Source organism: Glycine soja, chromosome 13, assembly GCF_004193775.1.
Source record: "Glycine soja cultivar W05 chromosome 13, ASM419377v2, whole genome shotgun sequence".
In the NCBI taxonomy this organism is placed as follows: Eukaryota; Viridiplantae; Streptophyta; class Magnoliopsida; order Fabales; family Fabaceae; genus Glycine; species Glycine soja.
Window position 1 is genome coordinate 15,083,477 of NC_041014.1, and position 17,776 is coordinate 15,101,252.

At 37.8% G+C, this 17,776-nt stretch overlaps 1 pseudogene; it reads left to right on the top strand.

Moving 5' to 3' along the window:
- The first annotated feature begins 1,924 nt into the window (after window positions 1–1,924).
- LOC114382588 lies at window positions 1,925–12,810 on the top strand (annotated as a pseudogene).
- The last annotated feature ends 4,966 nt before the right edge of the window (window positions 12,811–17,776 follow it).

Below are 17,776 nucleotides of genomic sequence, written 5' to 3' on the forward strand. Positions count from 1 at the left end.
ATATTTAAAAATAAATTTAATTTTTTTATTATTCAAGGATCAATATAATAATAAATGTAAATTTTTATTTTTTAATATTCAAAGACCAATATAAGAATAAATTATATTTTTCAAGAATTAATATGACACTAAGTTACAAAGTTTAAGAATCAATTTATTATTAAATTATTCACATGACTAATTTATTATACTTTTTACACATTTAAAGATAAATTTAATTTTTATTTTTATTTTTCAGGTACCAATTTATTACCTTACACTTGCATGTCTAGAACTCTTTGATAGACTAAGAAGAATATATTAAAACTCACCCCAATCTATCTGTAAAAAAAAAAAAAAGAAAAAAAAAAGAGAGAGATGCCCCAACCAGGACAAAGAGAGTACAGCACAAAAATACAAGTAAAACCAGAAAACATAAAGAAAAAGAGCTATAGCTATAAAAACAACTCCAGAACATACCTAGGGCAATTGCTTATTTGCTGGCCACTGTAACAAAAGATCGACTACCTGAGGCACCTCCTACATACTCACTCTAAAACGTGAATAACCAACCACTAACAGTGGAACAGTGTCAACAGCTTTGGCACCCCGCAATACCATTCAAACATAATAGAGGACTATTAATCCATTCAAAGAGAAAGTATGAGATTCCTTTGATTTAAATTTGCACCTCTGTAACCAAAACCACTATTTGAACCTTATGTAATCTAGCTGCGCTCATGTTGGTTATTTAAATAACCATAACTAATAAATAACTGTATTATAAGTGATTATAATAACTATAATCATAATTTCTTTTATATATAACTGCTTATAATTTAGTATAACTTATTATTGTTTTTAAAAATCAATTATATAATCATTTATGAATATAATTAGTTATATAATAAGTTATTTTTAAAATTAATTATATAACCGATCAGGGATGAATAAAAATATATTATTTGAAAAAAATATTTTTATAAAATTCATTAGTTTTATAATTAACTATAACTATTTTTTTAAATAAAGATAAGTTATTTAAAATTATCGTTTCTATAAAATTGGTTATAGTTTAATAATTACTTTTGTATGATTGATTATTATATAACTAGTTATAGTTATTTTCTTCAAAATCAATGTTTTTGAGCAACCCTAATGTAATCCAATAGTTCATCCACTTCCAGTTTTCCATTTCTGAACACTATCATTCCGATTTTTCCACATAAGGATGTACATTAGTTATCCAATTTTTCATCGTGAGTTTTGAGGAAAACTTGAAGTGCCTTCCAATAATACAAAAGTTTTCCACTGCATTCCAAATTTTTTACACATAACCTCTAAGTGGCTCCGGCATGCAGTGACATCATACTTCTTCAGAGGATTAATATCTGCTTTGTGAATTCATCTATATTCACTACGCATAGCTTTCACAGTCTAAAGTTCCAGATGTATGTTTAAGGCAATTTAGGTGGGATTGATTCCACCTTTATCTTCCTAAAACTCAGACTTGGTGGCTATTTTTTTAATTTACAGTCAGAAAAATGAATTTAAATAATAGAAGAGGAACAAATTGTCATGAAGAGAAGAATATATACATATATATGACTTTGGTCATCTGAATAAAAGCCAAAGACACAATATAGTCCATGACTTTGGTCCACCTGTCACCTGCACCAGATGGTTACATGCAGTAGTCACACTTGCCGCGTTGCTTATTCAAACTAATTAATGACCCCTTGCTGCTGTTAATACGTAAATGAGTAGGAGACTACTGAAAAGACCACCGGTGCAATGGAATAATAGTAGATTATTTTGTTAATACGTAAATGAAACGGACAAGTTTGTGGAAATTTAAAATATATATGTAGTAATCAGTCAATTGCACATATTTGCCACTTGAGTCGTGCTGTCGTCTTTCACTAACAAACACTCTGAACCTTCCTTTCTCCTGTTCTTCCTGGCAATCACTACAACAACAATCATAGTAGCTGACAAAAAAAACAATGATCATAAATATAAGTCTTCACAACTTCACTGACTTGCGGTTTCTCAACACCAAGCATGACGTTCCTCAGTATCACCTTCTTAACACTATTCTTCCTTCTTCTCTTTCTCTCCATAGAGCTCCAAGCGTACACCCCAGAAGACAACTTCACCATCAGTTGTGGCACCACCGGGATAGTCTTCGACGGCCAAAGGACATGGACGGGGGACGCAGACACAAAGTACTTATCTGGTGGTCAAGGCAGCACCGTTTTAACCCAAGCAGCAACACAAGATCCTTCTGTCAATCAAGCTCCCTACACCACAGCACGGTTATCCCCTTCTCAGTTCAATTACTCCTTCCCCGTTTCTGCGGGCCCCAAATTCGTTCGCCTCTTCTTCTACCCTGCTGATTACCCTTCCTTTCCCCGCACTCATGCCTCTTTCTCCGTTCAATCTAACGGATTCACCTTCTTAAAAGGTTTCAACGCCTCTCTAAACGCTGACGCGGAATCCACCAAAACCATCTTCAGGGAATATGTGGTCAACGTCAACGACGGTGACATTCTCATCCTCAGCTTCACTCCCTCGCAAACAAACTCCTACGCTTTCATCAATGGAATCGAGGTACTTTCCATGCCAAGTGATTTGTATTACACGTCAGCAACTGACTCAATAGGATTCAAGTTCTTGGGAAGTACCACGCTGTACAGCGTAGAAACCAGATTTGCGCTGCAGGCGGAGTATAGAATCAAAATGGGAGGGCAAGAAATATCACCACTAAACGACACCGGTTTGTTCAGGAAATGGACCGGTGACGAAGAAGATTATTTAATCAAACAAAATCCAGAGAATAATGATCTTCCAGCTATCACGGATGGTAAGATGAACATAACCGTGAATCCTGATTACGTGGCACCCAAGGAACTCTACAGAGCAGGGCGTAGCATGGGCACAAACGCCACTCTGAACAAAATCAGCAACCTGACTTGGGAGTTCCCGGTTGATTCTGGCTTCACTTACGTTCTCAGGCTCCACTTTTGCGAGCTTGACCCCGATATTAATAAAGATGGTAACAGGGTGTTCTTCATTTACATAGCGAGCCAGTTGGCTGAGAACCACGCTGATGTTATGCAATGGAGCCACAATCAGAAAGGTCTCGCTGTGCAGAGAAACTATGCCATTTTAATTCCGAACGATAATACTCAGAAAAAGGTTAATCTCTCGCTTCAGATGCATCCTTATGCAACTAATGATGAAACGACATACAGCGACGCGTTCTTGAACGGTCTCGAGATCTTCAAAATCAGTGAGGCTGGGTCAAACAACCTTGCCGGACCTAACCCGGACCCGGTTCAGACTCCACACAACAACATACCCGCCCCAAAGGGAAACCGCAGCAGCAAAAGCGGAACGTCGATAATCGGCATCGTGGCAGGTGTGGTATCCGGCGTCGTTTTGATCTCACTCATCATCCTTTTCCTCATCGTCTTCTTCCGACGCAAGACAATCACTACGCCCAAGGACTACAACAAGTCCAAGTCCTCCGCGACCTCCAAGTGGGGCCCACTCTCCTTCACAACGACCAAGTCAACCACCACCACGAAGTCCTCCCTCCCCTCCGATCTATGCCGCCACTTCTCCCTCCCGGAGATCAAGTCCGCCACCAACAACTTCGACGACGTCTTCATCGTCGGCGTCGGCGGATTCGGCCACGTGTACAAAGGCTACATCGACAACGGCTCCACCCCCGTCGCCATCAAGCGCCTCAAGCCGGGTTCACAGCAAGGCGCGCACGAGTTCATGAACGAGATCGAGATGCTATCGCAGCTCCGCCACCTCCACCTCGTATCTCTAATAGGTTTTTGTTTTTGTCTATGAATGTTAATTTGTTCGTTAGAAATATCCGTTTTTTTTTTTTTTACCGTAACCTCCACCTCGTGTTCATCGTAGGTTATTGCAACGAGAACAACGAGATGATCCTCGTCTACGACTTCATGGCGCGTGGAACGCTACGCGATCATCTATACAACACCGACAACCCCCCTTTGACGTGGAAGCAGCGCTTGCAGATCTGCATCGGCGCCGCGCGTGGACTTCATTACCTCCACACCGGCGCGAAGCACACGATCATCCACCGCGACGTGAAAACTACCAACATTTTGTTGGATGATAAGTGGGTGGCCAAGGTTTCGGACTTCGGGCTTTCGAGAATCGGGCCCACGGGCAACGCCAAGGCCCACGTCAGCACCGTTGTGAAAGGCAGCATTGGGTATTTGGACCCGGAGTATTATAAACGACAGCGTTTAACTGAGAAATCTGACGTGTATTCCTTTGGAGTGGTGCTGTTTGAGTTACTCTGCGCTCGTCCGCCTCTGATCAGAACTGCGGAGAAGAAACAGGTGTCGCTTGCTGATTGGGCGAGGCACTGCTGCCAAAATGGGACCATAGGCCAGATTGTGGACCCCACTTTAAAGGGGAGGATGGCGCCAGAGTGTTTGAGGAAATTCTGCGAGGTTGCGGTGAGTTGTTTGTTGGACGACGGAACGCTGAGGCCGTCGATGAACGACGTCGTTTGGATGCTGGAGTTTGCGTTGCAGTTGCAGGAGAGTGCTGAGCAGCGTGAAAATACTAATATTGTTGATAATGAAATTAATGAGAGAAGAGAGGAGGAGGCTAGTGATGATTTGTTTAGTACTGGAACCAGTGTGGGCCAGGTTTCGGATTTTAACAAGAGTAGCGGTGTGGTGAGTGTGAGTACTGATAGCGAAGAGCTTAGTAGTAGCTACAAAGAGAGTGATAAGTTGATGTCTGGGACTGTTTTCTCGGAGATTGTGGATCCAAAGCCACGTTGAGAGAATCAAATTGATCTCAAGAATGAAGACCTAATACTACTAGGGCTAGCTTGAGGCTCTCAAGTTATGTGTTTAGTTTCATAATATATAGTTGTAATATTACAATGTCTGTGTACAGAAATCAAGTTGCTTCTATCTCTTGGGAATCTAGACAAGTGCAAAGGTTAATTGGTTGGTAAGTCATAAATTTCAATCAATTTTGTAACCAGCCTATGTGCTACGTGTTCAATCATTATTATAACATTTTTTTTGTCCAATAACTTCTATTTATCGTAGCTTTCTTGCAAAACATGACTCGATAATATTTGCATGTAGTGGCATGATTGTTATCATAATATAGTTTCTTATACTCTGTTTTTGTTACTTATCATACTTTGGTAGCCGGTGCTTTTTTTCTTTTTTGGGATGACATTTTTCTTATACAATTTTCGCTTACATGTTTAAACGTGTTTTAGTAACTATAGCTAATATATAGCTAACGAGTTTGTAGTTGTGAAATGTGAATCAAACATAAGTAACACTGGCTGCATAAAATAGTATTTGTATGATTATATTGGAATCAGGAAGCATGGAATAAAGGCAAGCAATTGCAGTTAAAAAGCCTCAAACAGTTCCAGAAGCTTGTTGCTATGCTTTCTGCGCTTAGCAAGCTTGTGATGTAGATCCAGGCTGAAAATGGAAATATCAAAATTTAATTATTGGGCAGTTATATACTAACTTGGTGTTTTTAGAAAGGAAGAGTGAATATTTCTTTACCTCACATCCATGGACAATTGGACATCATTACAACCGCACAAGAGCTTCTCATTGAGAGTGCCCACGGCTTGAAAATTGAAATGATCCTCCTCCTTCACTCCTATGCACAACAATCCCCAAATGAATGAGTCCGAAGTTTATGCTTTAGCAACAAAAGTTAGAGGCATAAAAGAAATATATGCCTAAGTCCTGCCTTGTAATAATCAACAGCAACATAATTGGCCCCGTGACAGGTCTGTAGCATGTCAATAAGACCATCAGAATTATCTACAAATGTAATCGGCTTAAGAGGAGCAGATAGAAGATAGTGTACCACCGATAAGAACTTGTTCTTGTCATCAAGAGGAGAAGATTTTGCTCAATGTGGACATCTTAAGCTTCTTGCTTCCCTTCCTCCATCCCCATCTGCAAAATTTAAGTTCAGCAAAAGTAAAATTCACAAAGGAAGGAAGAATAAACATATACCATAACTCAACTATATGTGAGTGTTTCTCTTTTAAATTAACTAATTAGTGTTACGTAAGTTTTTCAGTTCCCCATTTTTCGTTTGAGAGGAGACATTCAAATGTCAAAACCCCCATTGCTTTAGTTAAAGAATTAAAGAGCTTCAATGGTTGGTGTTTTCTTAAACTGATTTTCTATTGTAATTTTAATATTTATTTCAAAATGTTTTTTAAAAGATTTAATTAAATGAAAATCATAAAGACAAACAAAGGAAGTTATGACATTTAAATTCAAGAATTTGAAATTCAAATTTCCTACAATTAAGCAATTAGTTGCATTTTCTATTAATGCCAATAAAAGTGAGAATCAAGAGGGAGACAATGACAATTATAGACTCATAATTGGTGATATAAAAAAAAGGATTGTCTGATGCTATTTGAACATGATTTTAAAAGGTGATGGGTCAATTGTTTTGTTTCTCCTCTTTGCTTCTATTAAGCTCTCTTTCTCTACTCTTGGATCGATTATCTTTCCTTGGTCACTTTAGCTCTGCTAAGACGTTCCTATTGTATCCTGGGAGGTTTGTGTGGGGACTGCGGATAAACCTTTTAGGTCAGTGACTGTCATACTTCAGGAAATTCAATTGTGTTCGTGATTTTAAACTTCAATAACAACAATATAAAATGTTTATATTATGGCTGAAGCAGCAAAACCTGTCAACAATGTTGACGCTTCCAACCCCACGCCACCGATTGCAACCTTTGCCAAGCCTTTGCCTAACATCTCAAAAATTGAGGTCTTCACTAGCCAAAACTTTTGTCGCTAGCAAGAACACGTTCATACCTTGTTGGTGTTGATGCTAGTCAACTTCAACAATGGGTTCAAGCCAATAAGGTATGTCGTCACACTTTGTTAAGTGTCTTGTCTGATGATTTTTTGATGTCTACTGCTCCTACAAGAAATCCAAAGAGATATGAGACTTTATCATACTCAAATACACTGTCAAGGACGTGGTCAAACAGAGATCCATCATCGCCAACTACTATCGTTGGACCATGAATGAAAAAAAGACATCAATGTACAAATCAACGAATACCATAAGCTACTGGAAGACCTAAAGACTAAAAACATCTCTCTGCCTGACAAGTTTGTTTCTAAACTCCTGATTGAGAAGTTGTCGAAGTTCTGGGCAGACTATAAATAATAGTTAAAGCATAAGCACAAACAGATGTTACTGCCAGACCTTATCATCCACATTATCATTGAAGATACAAATAGGAAGGAAAATGTTGCAGCAAGGACCAAAGCAATGTTTGTCAAGACATACATAGTACAAAAACCATTTCATAAGAGGTATGCCAACAAAAGAGTTAATTTAGGTTAGGTAGGGGTGGGAGGGTTTCAAATTTGGGGCTTGGGCTATGATTAGGTTAGGTTTTTTTGAAGAATGTGCATTGAGGAGTCTTTGATAATTGCTTATATTTATTAAAATAAAAAGTAATTATTAATGGTTTTTAACCATAAAAAAGAGTTAATTTAAAATTAAAATTTTTAACACTGAATTAAATGAGATGATAAAAAGGACTAAAATGAACAATATTAAAAAGCTAGAAGACTCAAATAATTTTTTTTAAAATAAAGGATCAAATTAAAATAAAAGATAGGAACCAAAAAGATCATTGACCTATATTTATTGAATGAATTTTGAATTTTATAAGTGACACCTTGTCACTCCTATAATTGTAAATTTGGTCCCCCAGTTTATCTTCAGTTTCAGATTTGATCTCTCGATAATTTAATTCACGAATTTGGTCCTCCTATCCTGTAAAATCGTGCAATGTTGATCCCCCTAGGTCACACTTGCACGTTGACCGTTAACAAGTGATGTTGACTGTCACGTGTCACGTTCTTATTAAATGATGACTGTCACGTGTGTCCTGTTCTGATTGGATGTTAACTCAATGAAAGATGAAATGCATTATTATTTTCATTGACTAATTAGAACATGACACGCCATAATCCAATAAGAATGTGATATGTGACAATCAACATCACTTGTTAACGGTCAACATCCAATTGTGGTCTGAGGAATCAACATTGCACGATTTTATAAAATATGATGACTAAATTCGTAAATTAAATTACTGAGGGACCAAATCCAAAATTGAATATTTTATCTTTTAAATATGATGATACTGAAATCCACTTTACGATATTAGAAGTTCTACTTCAGCTTTCCTTACTACGATTCTTTTGGTAGCCACACAATACGGTGGAAAGGGAAGGGAGGGGAGAGAAGAGTGCGCAAACATCTAAATTTTGGTCGTTTGGTATGTGTAAAATAGACTAGAAATTTATATTTTAAAAAATAGTGGCTCCCACATTTTAGAAGTTCCACGCTGAAAGATAAGAAAAGGAGAGGAACATGTCAATGTTGCAAAACGTTACCCATCTTGTCCTCCTTGAGTCGCTGCTTGAATTAATTGAAATTATGAATTCTAGTGTGTTGATTGCGATCAAGAAAACTGATTATGCAGTAAGCATAACTATTTTTATTTTTTATTTTTTTGGTGTTCGCATAACCGATTATGCTTGAGCACAATTAATTTTTCATTTTTGCTTATATGAACATATATAATTGATTATGTTTTGTTTTGATAACATAATCGACCATACATGTAATCAAAGAATATTTTTACTAAAATTTATTTCTATTCTTTTTCTTTGCATTTTTTTGGTTGACTTTGGCTTGTTAACCTGAAAATCAGTAACAGAAAGTGATATTTGAGTTAAATGAAACTTTAAAAATCAAAGGCCGAAGTAAGTTTCTAGAAAATTATTAAGTAAATATTGATAAAAAGAACCATTAAGTAAATTATTATTTGCCCATGAATAAACATAGACAGTTTTATTATTTAAATATAAATAATTATTTCTATTTTTTGTTTATTTTTTGTCTTTTGGATATACATTCATAGAATACATTTTCTCTAAGACCATTATTACTAATTTGTAATGATTTTCTAAAATTCTTGGGAGGAGTGATAGGATGAATTTTTACCTGTCACTTGTATTCTCATTCCAGCACCATGGACACACCCATGCTTATGATCACTACAATACATGGCAGCAAGTTGCAATGCTCTCTAGCCTTGCTCGTAAAATTAACGAAATTAATGCACTCTCCTTAATTAAATTCCTCTTATTCAACGGTTGTAAACATGAGGATGCATATTATATATGTGCCAAAAGATCGAATAACACTTAGCATGTATATTTCTGCTGGACATATGTTGCAAAAAAGACAGCAAACGTTAATGAGGAAACATGACACATTTGCCAATCATAAAGTGCTTTTTTTTTTCTTTTTTGTTGTTGTTATGTTACTAGTATAAAGTATTTATTGATTTCTTATGATTAATTTGTCATAAAATTATATTTTTAATCATTTTTTTCTATTAATAAGACTCATAATTTTACATAAAATAAAAAGACTGAATTCAATATCTTTCGAATTAATGTGCTGTTAATTTTTTCTTCTCTTTTTGATTGGTCCTAAATAAATTTGCTCTCAAATTACTTTGTAAAATAATCTGTGACAATTTCGGACTAAAATATTATAGATGCAATGCGAGAGGAGATGACCTAATATCTAACAAAAACAAAAACAAAGAAAACAATAAATTAGACACAATCTAGGGATTTTTTGGCATGAGTATGGAAGACTAAATGGGTCAAGCAGCTAGTCAGCGGGACCAAATCAAAGGCAATAAAAGAGATCCTAGTAAAAGTACAACAATCACACAAAAAAAACGTTTCCGACACTTTTTTTTTTCTAGCGTGAGAATATCACCAGATTACTCCGAAATAAAATGCCAAAAAACTACTGATATACAAGACAAGTTTGTGGAAATTTGAAATATGTAGAAATCTACTTCCCTACCACCTGACAAAGAACTCACGAATTAATATGTACGTTCATAAAAGTCAACCATCAACTTCATATACTTGCTTGACTCGCAGCAATCGAGTCTTTCACTAACAAACACTCTGAACTTTAAATGATCTTTCACTTATAAACACTCTCAATCCCAGGCTTCGTAGCAACTAAGATCTAGCAATGATATCAACCGTGAGATTCTACAGCGTCACCTCCTTCGTACTCGCCTTTCTCTTTTTCTCCATAGACCTCCAAGCGTACACCCCAGAAGACAACTTCACCATCAGTTGCGGCACCACCGGGATAGTCTTCGACGGCCAAAGGACATGGACGGGGGACGCAGACACAAAGTACTTATCTGGTGGTCAAGGCAGCACCGTTTTAACCCAAGCAGCAACACAAGATCCTTCTGTCAATCAAGCTCCCTACACCACAGCACGGTTATCCCCTTCTCAGTTCAATTACTCCTTCCCCGTTTCTGCGGGCCCCAAATTCGTTCGCCTCTTCTTCTACCCTGCTGATTACCCTTCCTTTCCCCGCACTCATGCCTCTTTCTCCGTTCAATCTAACGGATTCACCTTCTTAAAAGGTTTCAACGCCTCTCTAAACGCTGACGCGGAATCCACCAAAACCATCTTCAGGGAATATGTGGTCAACGTCAACGACGGTGACATTCTCATCCTCAGCTTCACTCCCTCGCAAACAAACTCCTACGCTTTCATCAATGGAATCGAGGTACTTTCCATGCCAAGTGATTTGTATTACACGTCAGCAACTGACTCAACAGGATTCAAGTTGGTCGGAAATACCACGCTGTACAGCGTAGAAACCAGATTTGCGCTGCAGGCGGAGTATAGAATCAAAATGGGAGGGCAAGAAATATCACCACTAAACGACACCGGTTTGTTCAGGAAATGGGCCGGTGACGAAGAAGATTATTTAATCAAACAAAATCCACAGAATAATGATCTTCCAGCTGACACGGATGGTGAGATGAACATAACAGTGAATCCTGATTACGTGGCACCCAAGGAACTCTACAGAACAGCGCGTAACATGGGCCCAAACGCCACTCTGAACAAAATCAGCTACCTGACTTGGGAGTTCCCGGTTGATTCTGGCTTCACTTACGTTCTCAGGCTCCACTTTTGCGAGCTTGACCCCAATATTACTAAAGATGGTGACAGGGTGTTCTTGATTTACATAGCGAGCCAGTTGGCTGAGGACCACGCTGATGTTATGCAATGGAGCCGCAATCAGAAAGGTCAAGCTGTGCAGAGAAATTATGCCGTTTCGATTCCGAAGGATAATACTCAGAAAAAGGTTAATCTCTCGCTTCAGATGCATCCTTACGCAACTTGGGATATAACGAAATACAGCGACGCGTTCTTGAACGGTCTCGAGATCTTCAAAATCAGCGAGGCTGAGTCAAACAACCTTGCCGGACCTAACCCGGACCAGGTTCAGATTCCACACAACAACAAACCAGTCCCAACGGGAAAGATCAGCAGAGGGAGCGGAGCGACGACAATTGACGTGGTCGTGGGGGTGGTATCCGGCGTCGTTTTGATCTTGCTCGTCGTTTTCTTCGTCTTTTTGTCTCCAACTTCCAGGTGTGGTCCACTCTTGTTCTCAATGACCAAGTCAACAAAGACGCATAATTCGTCTCTGCCGTTGGATCTCTGCCGCCGCTTCTCCCTTCTGGAGATCTTAGCTGCCACCCAAAACTTCGACGACGTCCTCATTGTAGGTGTCGGGGGATTTGGCCACGTGTACAAGGGCTACATCGATGACGGTTCCACCCCTGTCGCCATCAAGCGCCTCAAACCGGGTTCACAACAGGGGGCTCACGAGTTTCTGAATGAAATTGAGATGCTCTCACAACTCCGCCATCGCCACCTCGTCTCTCTCATCGGCTACTGCAACGATAATAAGGAAATGATCCTGGTCTATGATTTCATGACACGTGGCAACCTCCGTGACCATCTCTACAACACCGATAACCCCACTCTACCGTGGAAGCAACGGTTGCAGATTTGCATCGGTGCCGCGCGTGGGCTGCATTATCTTCACACAGGCGCCAAGCACATGATCATCCACCGCGACGTTAAAACGACAAACATCTTATTGGATGATAAATGGGTGGCCAAGGTTTCAGACTTCGGGCTTTCCAGAATTGGGCCCACGGGCACGTCCAAGTCGCATGTCAGCACCAATGTGAAGGGAAGCTTTGGATATTTGGACCCAGAGTATTATAAACGTAACCGTTTGACAGAGAAGTCTGATGTGTACTCTTTTGGAGTAGTACTGTTTGAGATACTATGCGCTCGACCGCCTCTGATCCACAATGCAGAGACGGAACAGGTGTCGCTTGCCAATTGGGCCAGGCGCTGTTATCAAAATGGGACCATGGCACAGATTGTGGACCCCTCGTTGAAGGGGACTATCGCGCCCGAGTGCTTCGAGAAGTTTTGTGAGATTGGGATGAGTTGTTTGTTAGAAGATGGGATGCACAGGCCGTCGATAAACGATATCGTTTGGCTGCTTGAGTTTGCGCTGCAGCTGCAAGAGGATGCGGATCAGCGTGAAAATGGTGATATTGTTACAGATGAAAGCAATGAAATAAAAAGAGGAAATTAGTGGCTGTATGTTTAGTATTGGAGAGCATAACTATTGTTGCAAGGATAGTGATTTGTGAGACTGCTTTCTGCGAAATTATTGACCCAAAGTTCTGGAAATTCAGGCAAAACAATTAAATTTGAAGGCAAGTTGCTTCCATCACTAGCAAATGAAGACAAGTGCAAGGTTACTTGGTAAATCTTAAATTTCAACATTTTTGTTTAACACCCCCTATATGTTACGTGTTCAATTAATGTATCATTTTTCTGTCCAATGGCGATGATTTTGTTATAGTTTTCTTGCAAGACATAACTCAATGACAAAAAGATTAAAACTATTCACGTAACAGAAGCTTAAATTGTTGGTATTTTCTTATACTGATCTTAAACCATGTAATTCCACTGGTATGCAATGCCTTCACTTTTCCTTAGACCTGATTGAATTGAGCACTAGTAATCTTTGATATTTAGCAACCATGTCACTCATTAGAGGGCAATCTCTGCCTTGTCTGGCATGTTGCTCACAGAAAAACTAAATTTCACCAAACCAGAATCTGTGAAGCCTTTTGTCAATCCTTTTGGTGTTTGAACATAAGTGTGACAATTTCTATTGGGTTGCTCGATGGAAAAGCTGCAACTTCCTTCCGTGTATCTATAGCCGGTTCCTACTTGTTGATTAAAAAAGTTAGTGTCTTTGAGTAGAACTACTCGTTCATCATTAGTATTTGCAAAGAAACAGTTAGGAAAAGCGTAGGCCAAAAAGAAACAGAACAGGGAAGATGACTTTCATATACAAAAGCCGTGAAATCATAGCACTGACCTTTAAATGAATGGTTATAATTAACCACACATATCCTTTGAAATGGTATGTATCCAGCATTAGTCCTCGAACTCCATTCTACAAATGAAACATTGATGGAAGAAAATAGTGACGTTAAGAATCCAAGTATGAAATACTTTGAGCTACCGTGTTACTGTCTTCTTGGTTAGTTATTGTAGAATTGGAGTTCAAGGTAGTCTAGTGCGAGATAGTTCTCTATCAATGGCACAATGGTTGCGTTGTCCAAAATTCATATTTTTTGAATGGTAGAGTTATTCTAACCAGAAAAAAGAAAAGAAAACAAGGACAGATCAAAGTAAAGACTAAAGTTGGAGTTGAACCAATGCAAATTAAAAAGTGATACTAGTAAACACGTAGCCTATATCTGGGGGATAAACTGCCATTTATAGTATGTCTTCAACGATAAAGAATTATACCCAGCACAGAATGAGAACAAGAAAGATTCTGTAGATGTTAAGAGTGTAGTCAATCCCAAAAGAAGCTTTCTAATTGGTAAGTCCATAGCAAAATCCTTTTTTGGAAGTTAGGAACCGACATGTGAGTGTTGAAGGAAATAAAACGAGGGCAATGAAAAAAGGAGCAAAGTGCAACAGTGCTAGAGATGTTTGGATAAAATGAAACTAGCCAAAGTAAGTTTCAACCAAACTATTAAGTATTATTTGCCCGTGACTAAACATAAGAGTTTTAGACTGTTTTTGTTATCGATAAATTAACCAATTTTATTTTAGATTTTTGATAAATTTTTTCTTTACTTGTTGAGTTTCCTTAATATTTTGTTTTAATCATTCTAATATATTTATTTTTTTGTTTTAGTCCTTCAACTCAAGTAATCATACGATTGTTTACTAGTTGACTTGGTTTATATTTAGGGTGAAATCAAATTCAAACCAATTAAATTTAATGGATTTGATTTGGTATGAGTTTTAAAAAATTTTAAATTTGAATCAAACTAATTATATCAAAATCGGGCCACTGTAGTTCAAATAAATGATGAAAAAGATAAATAATTTTTTTCTGTAGTTTTTATCTCTAATTGTTGTCTATTTTATAAAAAAATTATTTTATATGAGTGTAAGATAAAAATATTTATTGTTCTTTAATAACTAAATATTTATTTACTTAATATTTAATTTAAAATTGCTAACCTCTCATCAAAACTTTATTTATTACAGAAGTGATTTATTGTACGTTAAAAAAGAAGCTAATGTTAAGCAAAAGAAGTACTCAATCATTTTAATAATGGACTAGTATTATTAAGCTTGAATTAAACTTGGTCTGAAAAAATACACCTAAATTATGCAACCATAGAAACACAAGTGATGTCAGCAATGCTAGCTTTTAATATCAGCTATCAGATGCATCGAAAGGTGTATAAGAATGTTGGATTGATCCAAACGCGTAAGGTACGAGTTTTTCCGCTTCACTCCGCAGTTGCCTTCCAGTTTCCCTAACAAATACTCTGAACCTTCCTCTCTCAGTTGCTTCCTAGCATCATCTACTAAAACTGCAACCTACCACTGATATATATAATAATAAGCCTTCTCAACTTCACTGACGACACTGTAAAGCATGAGGTTCAACAGTATCACCTCCGTAACAACACTCTTCCTCTTTCTCAGCCTCTTTACACACCTCCAAGCGTACATTCCAGTGGACAACTTTACCATCAGCTGCGGCACTACCGGAAAATCTTAAGACGGGGAAAGGACATGGACGGGGGACACAGGTTCAACGTTCTTATCTCATCAAGACGGCACCGTTTGTAACATCCCAATTTTCGTAAACTAGATTAAAAAGAATTGTTATTTATAAATAAATAGAGTTTAAAAAAAATGATGAGATTTTGTAAATAAATAAATAAGGAGATATAATTGTTAATTAAAATAATGATTTGAGAGAAAATAAAAAGGGTATTTTATTTACTTATTTGATAGAGAATAAAATAAAGTTTGCTTTTATAAAATAATAAATAAATAAATAGAGTAAACCTAACTATAAATAGCGTTAGGTCAGTTTTCACACTGACGGTGTCTCTTCTTTCCCTCATTTTCGTTTTTTCTCCTTCTCCTCTCAAAACCCTTTCTTTTACTCGCAGCCCACCAAATCTTTTTCAGAAAAACGACGATCTCAGACTCGTTCACCGTTGGATCGTCGTGACATTTTAGTGTCATGTTCGCAACCCAATTCCGAGCATTCTCACCGTTGGGAATTTTGATATCATGTCTGAGCTAAGAGAAATACCCCTCGCATTGTATTCTTTCCTTTCCCGCAGAAACCCATAGCTGTCTTGGTAAAACTATGATCTCGGTTTCATTAACCGTTGGATTGTTGTGAATTTTGGATACGTTGTTCGAAATTCAATTGCTCACGCTTTGACCGTTGGGATTTGCGAGATAATGTTGTTGGAGGGAGAAAGAGGAATCGCATGAAGATAGTCCAAATGGAGGCTTTAATCCCTTCTCCGTTTCTCTGACTTTTGGTACTCTACCGGAGCAGTCGGAGGAAAAACTGGAGAAATTTTAGGGAACCGCTAGAGATGACGCTATCGCTATGGGAAGACACGTGAATCCACTTAGAGGTAAGGGATGAGTTTATCGCAATTGGGGGTTAGAATGAACATGTGTAGGGATCCTTAGAGAACTAAATTTGGGTTTATTTTGGGATGTTTATTGAATTATAATTTTTCTTTATGATTATGAATACAATATTATTGTGTTCTATGTACCAATTGACGTCCTGATGAGAATTGATTGATAAACTTGAGTGCTCTTGATGTCTTTGTGTTAACCCATGATTTTGATTAATTGATTTTGATACAATTGTGAGAAACTATTTCAGAGGTTTTACATCCCATGTTGTGATAAAATCTTTTGTATAAATTGTTATGTTGAGGTTATGAAATGATGATTCAAACTGTGAGTATGCGATAAATTGAACATGTGACGGATGATGAAATACATGTGTATTGAGATGAGATGTGTGTATTGAGTTGTGAACTATGAACTGTGCAATCACACAATTGTAAGACCCTTTAAGGGCGACGAGTATTGTGATGGGATCCACTGTGGGAACCCGACGAGTTAAAATGATTTTGAAAACAGTTGAGTAGATGTGTGTATTGCATAGTTCATAGGTAAAGTGTATATGATTCATGAGGTGTGATAACATGTTAAATTGAGATTATACCATTGTGATTGGGATTAAGTGTATGTGATAAATTGAGTATATATATGATTGAGATATATATGTGCATTGAGTTGTGAACTATGAATTGTACAATCACACGATCATAAGTCCCTTCAAGGGCGACGAGTTGATGTTAAGTCCCTTTTAGGGCGACGAGTTGATGCTAAGTCCCTTTTTGGGCGACGAGTTAATGATAAGACCCTTAAAAGGCGACGAGTTAAAATTATTTTGAGAACAATTGAGGAGTCGTGTGTTTTGTACAGTTCATAGATAGAGTCTGTGTGCTAAAATGTTTTCTGGGTTGGACCTGAATCAGGAGGGAGAGGCCCTGACGGACTCTTCGGAGTGTAGGCCTTGGGGGTCACACGGTTTGAGTGTTCCTTTAAGCCTATGTTGATCCCATATGGTTGGAGCATTCTCGCAAAACACTGTGACCCTGACTGGTCTCCCTATGATATTACCTAGTGAGAGTGACTTGACTTGCTAGTGGGTGGTTTGTCTTGTCATGTACTCCTAGGCGCCCGACGAGGTTTTTCACTGACATGGTACCACATTGCATATAGGCTTGAGTCTTAACATAACTGTTGCATACGCTTGCTAATTGTTTATTATGAAATTGATGTGTTATTATGTCTTGATCGGAGTGTGTGGTTCCTGTGTATTGTGATTGATGATTGAAAAGTGTGATTGACGAATGACAAGGTGATAAAATAGTGTGAGATATGCTAAGTAAATTGTATTTGGCTACTATATGTTGTGTTGTTTCTCTCTAGTAGTTAGAAATGTGATAACTCACTCCCGGTTTGCTGTTTGTGTTTGGATCCTGTGATGATCTTGAACTTTGTGTTCGGGGGAGCAGATGAATAGGTGGATGACTATGAAGAACCTCATGCTACAGGACACGGGAACACCATGCTCTGGTAGGATGTGACATTAGGATATAGGTTCTATATTAATTGTATGAAACTTAGATGGCCTTCTTTGAGCCGAGATGACTTTATTATTTATTTGGACAAGTTTAAATATGATGTAGAAGAAAGTGAATGTGAGCCTTTTACCCATTTGAAAGACTTGTATTTTAAAATGTTTTAAAAATACTTTTAATTAATATTTGAATTTTTACTCCTTTATTAATATATATGTGAGGGGTAGAGGGTGTCACACTGTTTCC